General features: G+C 38.4%; 1 pseudogene; it reads left to right on the top strand.

The window, feature by feature from the left end:
- Positions 1–9,022: 9,022 nt before the first annotated feature.
- Positions 9,023–9,721, top strand: LOC122700321 (annotated as a pseudogene).
- The last annotated feature ends 6,394 nt before the right edge of the window (positions 9,722–16,115 follow it).

Raw genomic sequence — 16,115 nt, 5'->3', positions numbered from 1 at the left:
CTTGCACTGGCAGGTGGCTTCTCGTCCACTGTGCCACTAGCGGAGTCCTCTACTTCTGTTTTGTAAATAAGTTCACTCGTACCCATTTTTTTTAGATTCCACATATAAGCGTTATCACATGATATTTTTGTCTTTCTGTGTCTGACTTACTTCACTCAGTATGACAAACTCTAGAGCCATCCATGTTATTGCAAATGGCTTTATATTGTTCTCTTTTTATGGCTGACTAACATTCCAATGTATATATATTCCACATCTTTGTCCATTCCTCTGTTGATGGACAATTAGGTTACTTCCGTCCAACCAGTCCATCCTAAAGGAGATCAGTCCTGGGTGTTCATTGGAAGGACTGATGCTGAAGCTGAAATTCCAGTACTTTGGCCACCTCATGCGAAGAGTTGACTCATTGGAAAAGATCCTGATGCTCAGAGGGATTGGGGGCAGGAGGAGAAGGGGACGACAGAGGATAAGATGGCTGGATGGCATCACCGACTCCATGGGCATGGGTTTGGGTAGACTCCGGGAGTTGGTGATGGACAGGGAGGCCTGGCGTGCTGCGATTCATGGGGTTGCAAAGAGTCGGACATGACTGAGCGACTGAACTGAACTGAACTGATGTCCTGGAAGGTGTGCTTCCCTGGTAGCTCAGTCAGTAAAGAATCTGCCTGCAGTGCAGGAGACCTGAGTTCGATCCCTGGGTTTGGAAGGTCCCCTGGAGAAGGAAATGGCAACCCACTCCAGTATTCTTGTCTGGAAGATTCTATGGACAGAGGAGCCTGGTGGGCTACAGTTCGTGGGGTCACAAGAGTCAGACACAACTTAGCAACTAAACCACCACCACCATATCCTGGCTATTGTAAATAGTGTTGCAATGAATATTGGGGTGCTTCTATCTTTTTGAATTATGGTTTATCCAGGAATATGCCCAGGAGTGAGATTGCTGGGTCATATGGTAGTTTTATTTTTTTGTGTTTAAAGGACCCTTTATACTTTTCTCTACAGTGGCTGTAAATAGTACCTGAGGTTTCCTTTATCTCCACACCCTCTCTGGCATTTATTGTTCATAAATTTTGTTGATGATGGCCATTCTGACCTGTGTGAAGTGATAACTCACTGTAGTTTTAACTTGCATTCCTCTAATAATTAGTGATGATGAGCATCTTTTCATGTGCCTTTCAACCATTGAGCTGTTGTTATATTTTGGAGATTAATCCCTTGTCTGTTGCTTCATTTGCAAATGTTTTCTCCCATTCTGAGGATTGTCTTACTGTTTTGTTTATTATTTCCTTAGATATGAAAAATCTTTTGAATTTAATTAGATCCTACTTATTTTTTTATTTGCATTACTCTAGGAGGTGGATGACAAAAGATCTTGCTGAAATTTCTGTCAAAGGACGTTCTGCCTATATTTTCCCCTAAAGAATTTTATAGTTCCTGCCTTACATTTAGGTCTTTAATCCGTTTTAGTTTATTCTTGTGTATGATATTAGGAAGTGTCCTAATATCATTCTTTACATGTATCTGTCTAGTTTTCCCAGAACCACTCATTGAAGAGACTTTCCTCCACTGTATATTCTTGCCTCCTATGTCATAGGTTAGGTGACTACAGAGGGTGTGGGTTTATCTCTGGGCTTTCTATCTTATTCCCTTGATTTATAGTTCTGTTTTTGTGCCAGTAACATACTGTCTTGATTACTGTAGCTTTACAGTATAGTCTGAACTCAGAGATCCCAATTCTTCCAGCTCCAGTTTTCTTTCTGCAGATTGCTTTAGCTATTCGGGGTCATTTGTGTTTCCATAAAAATTGTAAAATAATTTGTTCTGGTACTATGAAAAGTACTATTGATAATTTGATAAGGATTGCATTGAAACTATAGATGACTTTGAGGAGTATAGTCATTTTCACAATATTGATTCAAGCCACAGAAAACAGCCAAAAAGAAAGAGCAAAAAAAGATGTGGGGTGGGGACACAAACAGACAAACAAAACCTAAGATAAATAGCAAAGACAAAAACAAATAAACAACAGCAAAAGAGTTAAAAAAAGAAAACGAAAACAAATGGGCAAGCAAAGCCCAAGACAAATGGTAAAAGCAAAAGTAAATAAATAAAAGCAAAACCATATGCTACTACTATGCGTATACCCTGAGGAAACCAGAATTGAAAAAGACACATGTACCCCAGTGTTCACTGCAACACTATTTACAAAATCTAGGACATGGAGTAACCTAGAAGTCCATCAGCTGATGAATGAATAAGGAAGTTGTGGTACATATACACAATTGAATATTACTCAGCTATAAAAAAAGAATATATTTGAGTCAGTTCTAATGAGGTGGATGAACCTAGGGCCTATTTTACAGGGTGAAGTAAGTCATAAAGGGAAAGACAAATATTGTATATTAACACTTATATATGGAATGTAGAAGGATAGTACCAATGATCTTACATGCAAGGCAGCAAAGGAGACACAGACATAAAGAACAAACTTTTGGACTCAGTGGGAGAAGGAGAGAGTAGGATGATTTAAGAGAATAGCATTGAAACATATAAATTACCATATGGAAAATGGTCAGTAGGAGTTTGGTGTATGATGCACAGCATCCTAAGCTGGTGCTCTGTGACAACCTGGAGGGATAGGGTGGGGAGGGAGGTGGGAGAGAGGTTCAGGATGGAAGGGACACATGTATGCCTATGGCCAATTCATACTGATGTATGGCAAAAACCATCTCAGTATTGTAAAGTAATTATTCTCCAATTAAAATAATTAAAATATACAAATACAAGCAACTCCTGCAGCTCAATTCCTGAAAAATAAACAACCCAATCAAAAAATGGGCCAAAGAACTCAACAGACATTTCTCCAAAGAAGACATACAGATCGCTAACAAACACATGAAAAGATGCTCAACATCACTCATTAGCAGAGAAATGCAAATCAAAACCACAATGAGGTACCATCTCACGCCAGGCAGAATGGCTGCTATCCAAAAATCTACAAGCAATAAATGCTGGAAAGGGTGTGGAGAAAAGGGAACCATCTTACACTGTCAGCGGGAATACAAACTAGTACAGCCACTATGGAAAACAGTGTGGAGATTCCTTAAAAAACTGGAAATAGAACTGCCATATGACCCAGCAATCCCACTGCTGGGCATACATACCGAGGAAACCAGAACTGAAAGAGACACGTGTACCCCAGTGTTCATCGCAGCACTGTTTACAATAGCCAAGACATGGAAGCCAGCAACCTAGATGTCCATTAGCAGACGAATGGATAAGGAAGCTGTGGTACATATACACTATGGAATATTACTCAGCCATTAAAAAGAATGCATTTGAATCAGTTCTAATGAGGTGGATGAAACTGGAGCCTATTACACAGAGTGAAGTAAGCCAGAAAGAAAAACACCAATACAGAATACTAATGCATATATATGGAATTTAGAAAGATGGTAACAATAACCCTGTATGCAAGACAGCAAAAGAGACACAGATGTATAGAACAGTCTTTTGGACTCTGTGAGAGAGGGGGAGGGTGGAATGGTTTGGGAGAATGGCATTGAAGCATGTATATTATCATATGTGAAATGGATCACCAGTGCAGTTTCGATGCATGATACAGGGTGCTCGGGGCTGGTGCACTGGGATGACCCAGAGGGATGGGATGGGGAGGGAGGTGGGAGGGGGGTTCAGGATGGGGAACACATGTACACCCATGGCAGATTCATGTCAGTGTATGGCAAAACCACTACAATATTGTAAAGTAATTAGCCTACAAAAATAAATAAATAAACAAATTTATTTTAAAAACAAGGAAGCAAAGAATATATTAACACAATTAATTAATAAAATTAATTAAGAAAAACAAAGAAAATGAAAAAAAAAGCAAGAGAACAATAGACAAAAGAACCCTAAAACAAAAACAAGGAAAAAGCAACAAAAAAAAGTAAAAACAGAAAAAATTAAAAATATTTTTTTAATTTTTTAGTTAAATAAATAAAAATAAAACAATAAAAGAAACGACAGAACAAAGCAAAATAATAATATTTTCCTGGCATCTCAGCTGTCAGTGTCTTTGCCCCCACCAGGAGCCACAGCCAACCTCTGCCTCCCCTGAGACTTTCTAACCTCTCTAAGTAGGTCTCTGGACCCGCTGTGGGCACTGTGGGGGCAGCTCAGACTCTGACCTGGCCCAGCTCCCACATGTACTTGCCCCCAGAGTCCACAGCTGCTCCCGCCACACAGGTCTCAGTTGCAGGAACACTCAGTCTACTCAGACTTTTCATAGATGATCACAGGAATTTAACCTGCAACTGCAAGGAAAGATTTTTGTTCCTCTTCCTTAGTTGCCACACCGCTGGGGCTCAGCTGTGGTTTTAGCCTCACCTCTGTGTATTTTCTCCTGAGGCTGCCCTGGAGCTCAAGTCTGCCTGTGAGGACAGGGCGTGGTGGGGGCAGCACAGCTGCCTGGGGCTGAGGGAGCCGCAGCTACGCCAAGCGCGTGGGGAAGCCGGCAGCCACAGGCATGGACGATCCAGCCCTGGTGGGGGCCTGTACTAGCACCTGGTGGCCGGCGTGATAGAGCCCCCCAACCCTGGTCAGAAAACATACCTTTTAATTCAATTTTTAAAAGCTCAAGCCCCAGCAAAATTAATCTATAATTTTTTCAGATTTAGGCATAGTAGAGAAATTACCAAGAAAACCCATGAAATTCTGCTTTACAAATCAGAATATGAAATTTTTCTTGGGGGAGAAGCAGATCACTATTAAAATAGAATATTGCAGACACTATTAAAATAGAATATTATTATTGCAGAACAATATTATCCTTATTAAATAATAAGGATAATATTATTCTTATTAAAATAGAATAATATGTTGGTATTATTATTTTTTCCCAACTAAATTGAGATATAATTTACCAATAATGGGCTTCCCTGGTGCTTCAGATGGTAAGAATCTCCCTGCAATGCAGGAGACCTGGGTTCAATCCCTGGGTTGTGCAGATTCCCTGGAGAAAGAAATGGCAACCCACTCCAGTATTCTTGATTCTTGCCTGGAGAATCCCACGGACAGAGGAGCCGGGTGGGCTATAGTCCACGGGGGTCACAAAAAGTCGTACACCACTGAGCAACTAACACTTTCACTTTCACTTTGACCAACGATATTGTATAAGTTTAAGGTTCAGAATGTGATGATTTGATACAGTAAGAAACTTTCAGTTATAAAATACAGTATGGTTAACTAAAGTCACAATGCTGTACATTAGACCCCTGGAACTTATCATCTTATAACTGAAAGTTTGTATGCTTTGACCAGCATCTCTCTATTTCTCCAACCCCATGGCCTCTGGTAACCACCATTCTACTCTGTTTCTGTGAATTAAGTTTTTTAGATTCCACGTGTAAATGAGATCATGTAATACTTGTCTTTCTTTGACTTATGGCAAATATGCATACTACTGCCTTTCACCGACATTGTATTTTGTCAAAACAATTAAAATGAAGAACCATAATTTAATTCAAAGTCCCCCTAAAGTGAAGCAAAAGATACATGTAATCTATTGTGGAGAAATTGGAAAAGATGGTTATGAGTCTAAAGAAAGAGCATGAACTCTCTCATTGAGAATAGTCACAACTGAGTCTAGAAAATACAACAGTCTACTGTGCAAAACGTATAAAACAGAAATTAAGGTATGGTAAACATTCAATGACTCTAAAGGTGAAATGCCCTCAAGTGCTTGAATTTTACATTTAACTATAAATACATTATTTGTACCCAATAGATAAACTATGTTTCACACCTAAAATTGGAATCAAGTTTTCTAATATCAGCTAGAGCTATTTTTTCTTGTAACTTTAAAAATGTCTGAAATTAATTAGAAAAGGAGTGTGTATATATGTGTGCAAGATATATGGAAGGGAGTTGAGATGGAACAGGTGAGAGAGCTGGATGATAATACCTGGTCTAACAGTGTCAGTATCATCATTAATTTTTCTCCTCTATAATCTTGGTCTTTAAGGGTTTGCACAGCCCAGGGATAAGAATGACACGAAAAATATTTGTCTAATGAGAAGCTCTGGATATTGATTCCCAGGGATATAGCTCTTGTAAGCAGTCAGCCTGTGAAACCTCATTCAACAGCCCTTGACTACTCAGGAAAGGCCCACCTGAACCTCCTCCTAGAGATGAACCTTCTTGACCAAAAGCCCATTGTTTCACTTGTTCTCCCTGCCCTTCTTGATGACAGAACTGTCTCCAATATCTAGGTGTCCTGTCAAGCATCATTCCGCAATGATGCCAGCCAGGTAACTTAAAGTTCCTTCTTTAATATTTTTGTAATGAGATCAGGTGTTCTATGAAAAATTCATCTACAGGAAGCAATGAGCAGAGTACATGCATGAAATGACCAGAACCAAGGGTCCTATGAGACTCCAGCCTAACTGTTTCCTTGTTGACAAGTTCTCATGTATATATCAATGCCCACCCAGTTCTCAATCTTCTGGTCTCCTATTTTCTCTAAAAAAGATGAAAAAAATTCATTATCTTCCTGGGCAGAAATCTGCCCCTTCTGAAACAAGGTAACTATTATACGATTTTCTGACATTTAAATGGCTTGGTGGTCATAGGGCAAAGGGTTTGATTGACTTCTTTAATTTCCTTTCGTACACAGGAGTGTGTTTCATGTACAGGAGTGTGTTTATATTATCCCTATAGCTGGGCTGTGAGGATGCAGGGAAGAAAGTGCAGATACAGGTACTCTTCACTCACTGCCTTCTTAGTACATCTGTTTCCCTTTACAGAATTACCAGTTTTTTCATATAAGAACCACAGAAGTAGCATGATAAATGGGAAAAAAAATGACCATACTTCAACTCATTCCAGAAGCAACAGGTGTGGACTTTTTTTTTTTTTAATATTTGTTAGGCTGCATCAGGTTTTAATTGTGGCATGTGGGATTTTCACTGAGTCATGGAGGATCTTTCTTTGCAGCACATAGAAAGATGTGGCTCACAGGTTTAGTTGCCTCCCAGAATGTGGGATCTTAGTTCCCCAACTGGAGATTGTACCTGCATCCCCTGCCTTGCAAGACATTCTTAACCACTGGACCACCATGGACGTTCCAGATATTCTGATATGTTAACTTCAAGTCTTTTAAAAATATATACAGTAAAAAAAATAATACACATACAAAAGGTATCATTCTTGTCCCCTCTTCCTAGAGACAATATCACCTTGAATGTGATGGTATCTCCCATGCATTGCTTTATATTGCATATGCGTTCATAAACATATGTAAGATAAAGGCATTCATCATAATACCTATCAGTTAGGAAATAAAGAAATAAAACATGATGAAACAATATAGTGAAATACTCTCTAGTATTTAAAATTAATGAAGAGGGATTAACTATATCAACAATAAAAAAAATAAATTACACAAGAGTACCAATTGTAAATGACATGTACTTTATGGTCCTGATTATACAAAGCTTTCAAAATAAAAACAATGTATTTTTGGAGCAGTAACACTAGTTGTAATAAAAATTGCTGAAAATTAATGTATTGACATTCATGCAGTGGTTCCCTTGGGAAGGAAAATAAGATTGTGCCAACACATGATGTGGGTTATTCACATATATCTGCATTATTTATTGCAATAAAAACACCTTGAATGAGGACCATTAAGTGTGTGAATTTGATACTATTGACTGGGTGGATACTAAGTCCTTCATACCTGTATTTTTTTTTGCTCTACAGGTTTATTTTTATTATGGATTTTCACTTGTAACAATTCAATATATAAATATAAAATTTTCAAATGCCATAGTTTGTCATTCAAATTCTTTTTTTATAGGTTTCCATTACTTGTATTGATTTATTATGCATTGATCATTTATCATTAATATATTTAATGGTCATATATTTCATCATGTGTTCATGGCAAATGAATATTTATATCATGGACATTTCCTTCATTCCTTATCTACATGATAAAGGCTCTCAGCTGGAGTTTCATCTCATAAACACTTCCCTGAAATTTGCAGCTGTCACGCTAGAGATATTCTCTCTTTCTATTGTTGTCTTTCTTCGACTTGCTCCATCCCACTGCTTCCTTCTGAGGAATGAAACTTGCCAGGTGCCATTGTTTATAACAGAAAAAGAAAACGATAACAGGAAATGCCAGTATGAGGGTCCCATGTGCTGAATACTATGCTGGCTGCTCTTTTTTTTTATTCATTTCTATTCTATTCATTGCAATATCCAGATACAGTTTTCTGATAGTTTTCATTGTACAACGAGAACCTGGAAGCTTATCATATAGTTGAATTACTTTCAGCATTCTCAAAGAAAGTACTGGTCTTGGATTAAATTCAGAGTGTTTGAGTCTAAGTAATACACTAAATAATAAAGGCTGTCTTGGCCACTTCTGTCTCCCCCAGGTGAGGGAGGACCACTGCTTAGAAACAGTCCTGTTTGGATGCCTGATTATTTTGTATCATATCTTGTCTTATCTTCTAATCTTGTCTCTTCAAATGACCAAAAACTGTTGCTACTGGATATTCCCTTGGGTTCAAAATATACATAGAATTACTTCTTTTATTCATGCACTGTTTTAAAAATTATGACATCTATCAAATTCATCTGGAGGGTCTGTTAAAAACTTAGATTTCTGGATGTCACCTCCAGAATTTATCAGCACTACATCTGGAGTGACACCTACAATTTGCATTTCTAACAAGTTCCCTGTTGATGCTGGCGCTTCTCATCTGGGGACCATTCATTTTCTTTTCTTTTCATGCCATTTTCCCTTCAGATTCATCAACAACGTGGAGCCCAGAAATCAAACAGATATTTCAGAATTTTTTCTCCTGGGACTGACAGATAAACCAGAACTACAGCCCCTCCTCTTCTGTCTGTTCCTGTCCATGTCCTTGATCACTGTCTTGGGAAACCTGCTCATCATCCTGGCTGTCATCTCTGACTCGCATCTCCACACCCACATGTATTCTTTCTTTCCAACCTCTCCTTTATTGATATCTGTATAAACACTACCACAATCCCAAAGATGCTGGTCAACATCCAAGCACAGATACAGCGCATCACTCATACAGGCTGCCTCACCCAGATTGGTTTTGTTCAGGTTTTTGGTGGTGTGGAGAAAGTTCTCCTTGCAGCAATGGCCTATGATCACTATGTGGCCATTTGTTACCCCTTGAGGTACACGGTTATCATGAACCCCAACTCTGTGTTCTGCTGATGCTACTTTCACTGTTTATTAGCACTATGGTTGGCTTACTCCATTGTCTGATGTTATTGAGACTGTCCTTCTGCAAGGACCTCTCACTTCTGTGAACTTGCTCAGGTCATCAAGCTGGCTTGTTCTGATACCCTCATCAATAATATCCTGATATATTCTGTAGCTAGCCAGTTTGGTAGTATTCTTCTTTTCGGGATCATTTTCTCTTACACTCAAATTGTCTCCTCTGTTCTGAGAATACCATCAGCAGGAGAAAATCTTAAAACTTTTTCCACCTGTGGGTCTCACTTCTCAGTTGTGTTCTTATTCTATCAGACAGTTTTTGGAGTTTACATTAGTTCTGTGGTTACTGACTCATCTAGGAAGATGGAAGCAGTGGGTCCAGTTATGTACATTGTGGTTCCTCAAATGATGAACCCTTTTATCTACAGCCTGAGAAACAGTGACATGAAGTGAGCCTTAAGAAAACTCATCGGTGGTGTACCTTCTTTTTTATGATTGTGCCATATATACTCTGGACTTGTGTTTCTATGTTGAAGCAGAGGAATAGAAATCTTGGGTGAGCCATAGTACCCGATTCCTTCATCACCAAATTCTTCTGAAATAGCCAGACAACAGAATGGCCAGATTAATTTTAATTTAGGATTGAAACTTCCTGTCTAGCCTATTATATTTGACACATGATTTAAATTCTATAAATTTAATTTTTTTGCTCAGGTTCTATAGAAGCAGAGCCTGATGCCATATGACCCAGCAATCTCACTTCTGGGCATACACACTGAGGAAACCAGATCTGAAAGAGACATGTGCACCCCAGTGTTCATCGCAGCACTGTTTATAATAGCCAGGACATGGAAGCAACCTGGATGCCCATCAGCAGACGAATGGATAAGGAAGCTGTGGTACATATACACCATGGAATATTACTCAGCCGTTAAAAAGAATTCATTTGAACCAGTTCTCATGAGATGGATGAAACTGGAGCCCATTATACAGAGTGAAGTAAGCCAGAAAGATAAAGAACATTACAGCATACTAACACATATATATGGAATTTAGAAAGATGGTAATGATAACCCTACATGCAAAATAGAAAAAGAGACACAGATGTACAGAACAGACTTTTGGACTCTGTGGGAGAAGACGAGGGTGGGATGTTTCGGGAGAACAGCATGTACATTATCTATAGTGAAACAGATCACCAGCCCAGGTGGGATGCATGAGACAAGTGCTCGGGCCTGGTGCACTGGGAAGACCCAGAGGAATCGGGTGGAGAGGGAGGTGGGAGGGGGGATCGGGATGGGGAATACATGTAACTCCATGGCTGATTCATGTCAATGTATGACAAAACCCACTGCAATGTTGTGAAGTAACTAGCCACCAACTAATAAAAATAAATGGGAAAAAAAAAAAAGCAGAGCCTGAGACAAGGGTTCCAGTTTTAGTGATATTTTGGGGGGAGATCATTCTAATAAGAAGTCATATTCCAGAAATTATGTAGCACAAGGGCATATTGAAGCAAGGCTGTGGTCTCTTCTGAAGACCAGCTTCCATTTGATCAATGTTAGGACCATGTCAGTTGTACCCCAGACTTAGGATAATAGTGGAATAAGAAATGTGACCTTTCAGTCACTGACTTCTTAATGAATTAGATTGGTCACTGGTAAACCATAACTGTCTGAAGAAATTTGATATCTACCAAACTCAATTTCATTAGCAAAATTAGACTATATCAGTAGTTTGAGATGACTGAGAGATATTTGAACTTCATTAGTGAGGAAACATTCAGTTCCAATAAGGAAAAGAATCTCTAACTCTAATATACCCAAACAATAGAGTTATCTTTCACTTCAAGGACTTCAGAGGAAAGAGATATATAAAAAGAAGGAGTAGGGATTCATTCAGTCCTTCACATTTTGTCTTGTCCTGGGACTAGTTCTCCTCAGTGGTAGCACCAGATGAAGAGGTCATATACGGACATGGTTTCCAAAGGCAGAACCATAACTGTTCTTCTTTGAATCAGATGATTATAGGGTTTTCCATGGAGCCAACTAGAAGATATTTCTATAACGGATTGAATAGTGATCCTCAAGATAATTTGGTCACATTCTAAATAAAAGCGTGAATGTTACTAACTTGGAATTAGAATCTTGGTAGAGGAAATATTGTGCCAAATATTGTGGGCAGGTCCTAAATGTAATCACATGAATCCTTATAAGCTAGACAGAAATGGAAATGGCACAGAAAAAAGAAGGAGGTTATGTAATCATTGCAACAGGAATTGAATTTTTGCAGCCAGTGTTTGATTTTCAGTGTTTGATAATTTTTCTTCAGCTTTATTGAGATATAACTGACATGTAAAATTATATAATATTAAGGTGTATATCATGTTGATTTGATACACTTATAAACTGCAAAATGATTGCCACCATCAGTTCAGTTCAGTCGCTCAGTCGTGTCCAACTCTTTGCAACCCCATGAATCACAGCACGCCAGGCCTCCCTGTCCATCACCAACTCCCAGAGTCCACCCTAACCCATGTCCATCGAGTCGGTGATGCCATCCTGCCATCTCATCCTCTGGCATCCCCTTCTCCTCCTGCCCCAATCCCTCCCAGCATCAGGGTCTTTTCCAATGAGTCAGCTCTTTGAATCAGGTGGCCAAAGTACTGGAGTTTCAGCTTCAACATCAGTCCTTCCAATGAACACCCAGGACTGATCTCCTTTAGGATGGACTGGTTGGATCTCCTTGCAGTCCAAGGGACTCTCAAGAGTCTTCTCCAACACCACAGTTCAAAAGCATCAATTCTTCTGCACTCAGCTTTCTTCACTGTCCAACTCTCACATCCATACATGACCACTGGAAAACCCATAGACTAGACAGACCTTTGTTGGCAAAGTAATGTCTCTGCTTTTAAATATGCTATCTAGGTTGGTCATAACTTTCCTTCTAAGGAGCAAGCGTCTTTTAATTTCATGGCTGCAATCACCGTCTGCAGTGGTTTTGGAGTCCAAAAAAATAAAGTCTGACACTGTTTCCACATCTATTTCCCATGAAGTGATGGGACCAGATGCCATGATCTTAGTTAGAATTAGCTGAAACCTCCATCTGGTCACATAACTAATATGTCTATTTGTGGTGAAAATATTTGAGGTTTACTCTCTTACCAGTATTCAAGCATATAAATAGCACTATTAGCTATAATCGTCGTGTTGTATATCAGCGTCTCAGAACTTAATCTTTTAACTGAAAGTTTGTACCTTTAACCAGTATCTCCCCATTTCTCCCAACTGTTTGGCAACCACCTTTTTTCTCTCTTTCAATGATGTTTATTTTTTCATTTGATAAAGTCCTATTCATTGATTTTTGAATTTACTGTTTGTGCTTTTTATGTCATATCCAATAAATCATTGCCAATGCCATATGAAAGATTTTTCCTCAACATTTTCTTCTAAAAGTTTTATGGATTCAGGTCTTTTGTTTAAGTTTTTAACCCATTTTGAAATAATTTTTGTAAGTGGTGTAAGATAGAGGTCCAAATTAATTTTGCTGCATGTGTTTCCCAAAACCATTTATTGACATCTATTCTATCACCATTGAGTATTATTGGTGCCCTTGGGGTGTATTAATTGACCGTATTTATGTGGGTTTATTTCTGGGCTCTTGGTTCTGTTGTTTTGGTCTATGTGTGTTTTTATGCCAGTATAATTCTGTTTTGATTACTGTAACTTTGTAATATAGTTTGAAGTCAGGAAGTGAATGTCTCCCTGCAGATTGTTCTCTTTCAAGAATGCTTTGGAAATTAACCAAATGAATTATTTTTTTCCAAATGAATTCTTTTTAAGTGTAGAGTTTGCTAGCATCAAGTACATTCACATTGTTGTATTTTCATCACCACTATCCATCCATAGAACTCTTCATCTCACAAAACTGAAATGTGTACCTATTGATAATAACACATTATTGCCTCTTGTCCCCAGGCCCTGGCAACCTCATTCTAGTTTGTGTGTCTTTGAATTTGACTACTCTAGGTACCTCATGTAAGTAGAATCATGCATTATTTTTCCTTTTGTGATTGGCTTATTTCCCTTAGCATAATGTCCTCGGCTTCCCTGGTAGCTCAGACGGTAAAGCGTCTGCCTACAATGCGGGAGACGTGGGTTCGATCCCTGGGTTGGGAAGATCCCCTGGAGAAGGAAATGGCAACCCACTCCAGTATTCTTGCCTGGAAAATCCCATGGACTGAGGTTCCTGGTAGGCTACAGTCCATGGGGTCGCAAACAGTCGGACACGACTGAGCGACTTCACTTTCACTTTCATAATGTCCTCAAGATTCATCCATGTTGTAGTATGCATTAGAATTTCCATTCTTTTTAAGGCTGAATAATGTCCCTGGTGGTTCAGACAGTAAAGAATCCGCCTGCTTTGCAAGAGACCTGGGTTCTATTCCTGGGTTGGGAAGATCACCTGGAGAAGGGCATGGCAACATACTCCACTATTCTTGCCTAGAGAATCCCCATGGACAGAGAAGCCTGGTGGGCCACAGTCCACAGGGTCGCAAAGAGTCGGACATGACTGAGAAGTTAAGCACAGCACGATGTGCTTCTTTGATGTGCTTGATCCACAGCCTGGCTTGCAGAATTTTGAGCATTACTTTGCTAGCATGTGAAATGAGTGCAACTGGGCAGTAGTTTCAACATTCTTTGGCATTGCCTGTCTTAGGGGTTGGAATGAAAACTGACCTTTTCCAGTCCTGTGGCCACTGCTGCATTTTCCAAATTTGCTGGCATATTGAGTGCAGCACTTTCACAGCCTCATCTTTTAGGATCTGAAATAGCTCAACTAGAATTCCATCACCTCCACTAGCTTTGTTCGTAGTAATGCTTCCTAAGGCCCACCTGACTTCGCATTCCAGGGTGTCTGGCCCTAGTACAGCTATCACACCATTGTAGTTATCTGGGTCTTCTATACAAAGAAGATCTTCTTTGTATAGTTCTTCTGTGCATTTTTGCCACCTCTTCTGCTTCTGTTAGGTCCATACCATTTCTGTCCTTTATTGAGCCCATCTTTGCATGAAATATTCCCTTGGTATCTCCGATTTTCTTGAAGAGATCTCTAGTCTTTCCCATTCTATTGTTTTCCTCTATTTCTTTGCTTTGATCACTGAGGAATGCTTTCTTATCACTCCTTGCTATTCTTTGGAACTCTGCATTCAAATGCTAATCCTACTTTTAATATTTGAGGAAACGCCATACTGTCTTCAATAGTAGCCACACTGTTTTACATTACCGACATTCCACGTGGGTTCAAATTTATCTGTATTATGGCCAACACTTATTCTTTTCCTCTTCTTTTTTTTTTTTTTTGCCAAGCAGCTTGCAGAATCTTAGCTGCCCAACCAGAGATTGAACTTGGGTGCATGGCAGTGAAAACATGGAGTCCTAACCACTGCACTGCCAAAGAATTCCTTTTTTCTTCCACTTCTCTGCTTCTTCTTCCTCCCCCGCCTTCCTTCTCCTTATTCTTCTTTTTAGAGATAATAATAATTCTGCCTATCAGGTGGTATCTCATTGTGGTTTTGTTTTGCACTTTCTTAATGACTAGTAATGTTGAACATCTTTTTATGTGCTTGTGGCCATTTGTATATCTTCTCTGGAGAAAATCTGTTCAAGCCCTTTCCCCATTATTTAGTCATGGTTTTGTCTATATTTTTATTGTTGAGCTGTAGGAGTTCATTGTAATTGTAGGATATTAAACCATTATCATCTAATTATAAACTGGCTGAATCAATCACATTTTTCATCATTGGATTGCATTTGTTTTATTTAAGAGATGATTAAGTCTGCAAATTTATAAAGATATCTTCCTGTATTGTTTTCTAAACATTTAATCATTGTGTCTTTCACGTTTAAGGCTTTGGCACTTTGAAGTGATTACTGACTATGCTGTAAGAGAATCAAATTTCATCCAAAGATATGAATGGCGATCATTTCTATTGTCATTTCTACTGTTATTCTATAGATTCAATAATTTCTATTCTCAGCACTATTTATTGAAAGGCCAGATCCTTTCTCTGCAATACCACATTGTTTTTAAGAGAGTGTCCAATGCCTCCCCTGTCCTCAATAAAATTTTGATACAAGTGAGAGTTTAATTGGTCCTCTTTTTCTATCTGTTCCAGAACCATGCCATTTTAGTTACTATTACTCCATATCTTGATATTTGGTAAGGCAATACTTCACTTTTTTCCCATATGTTAGTAAATCGAATATTCTTTCTCTATTGCTTTCTAATATAAAATTTCATATAAATTTTCATAAAATCAGCCTCTCCAATAATAATAAAATTTCAGGATTTACTTTGAATCTATAAGGAAATTTGAGGAAAATTGACATGTCTATGATATATATGGTGTATAGCTATCCAAAATTAGAATATTCTTTCCATTTTTTAGGTTTATTTTAATATTCTTCTATAAAATGTTACAGACTTTTCTATAATATGCTCTCACATCTTTTCTTAGAATATTTCCATGTGTTTATCTGATGTTTTCTCAAAGATATCTTTTAGAAATCATGCTTTCTAAATAAATTTTACTTGGTAAAACATGTGATTAATATTTGTATAGTCATTTTGATTCCAGCAAACTTCCTACATTCTATTGTTCTTTCTAATAAATTGCCTATAGGTTTTTTTTACATTCTCTACTTAGATGCTAATATTATTTGCTAATGGTTGCACATTTATTTGTCCTCAGTAACTCAAACCTACACTATGTTTTTTGAATGAAAGTAGCATTTGTTGGCACCTATTCTTGATTTTTAAGGGAATGTTTTGGCAGAAATAGATT

This window comes from Cervus elaphus, chromosome 9, assembly GCF_910594005.1.
Source record: "Cervus elaphus chromosome 9, mCerEla1.1, whole genome shotgun sequence".
NCBI classification, from domain to species: domain Eukaryota; kingdom Metazoa; phylum Chordata; class Mammalia; order Artiodactyla; family Cervidae; genus Cervus; species Cervus elaphus.
Note: the sequence above shows the minus strand (reverse complement) of the source record. Positions and strands in the feature narration are given on the sequence as shown.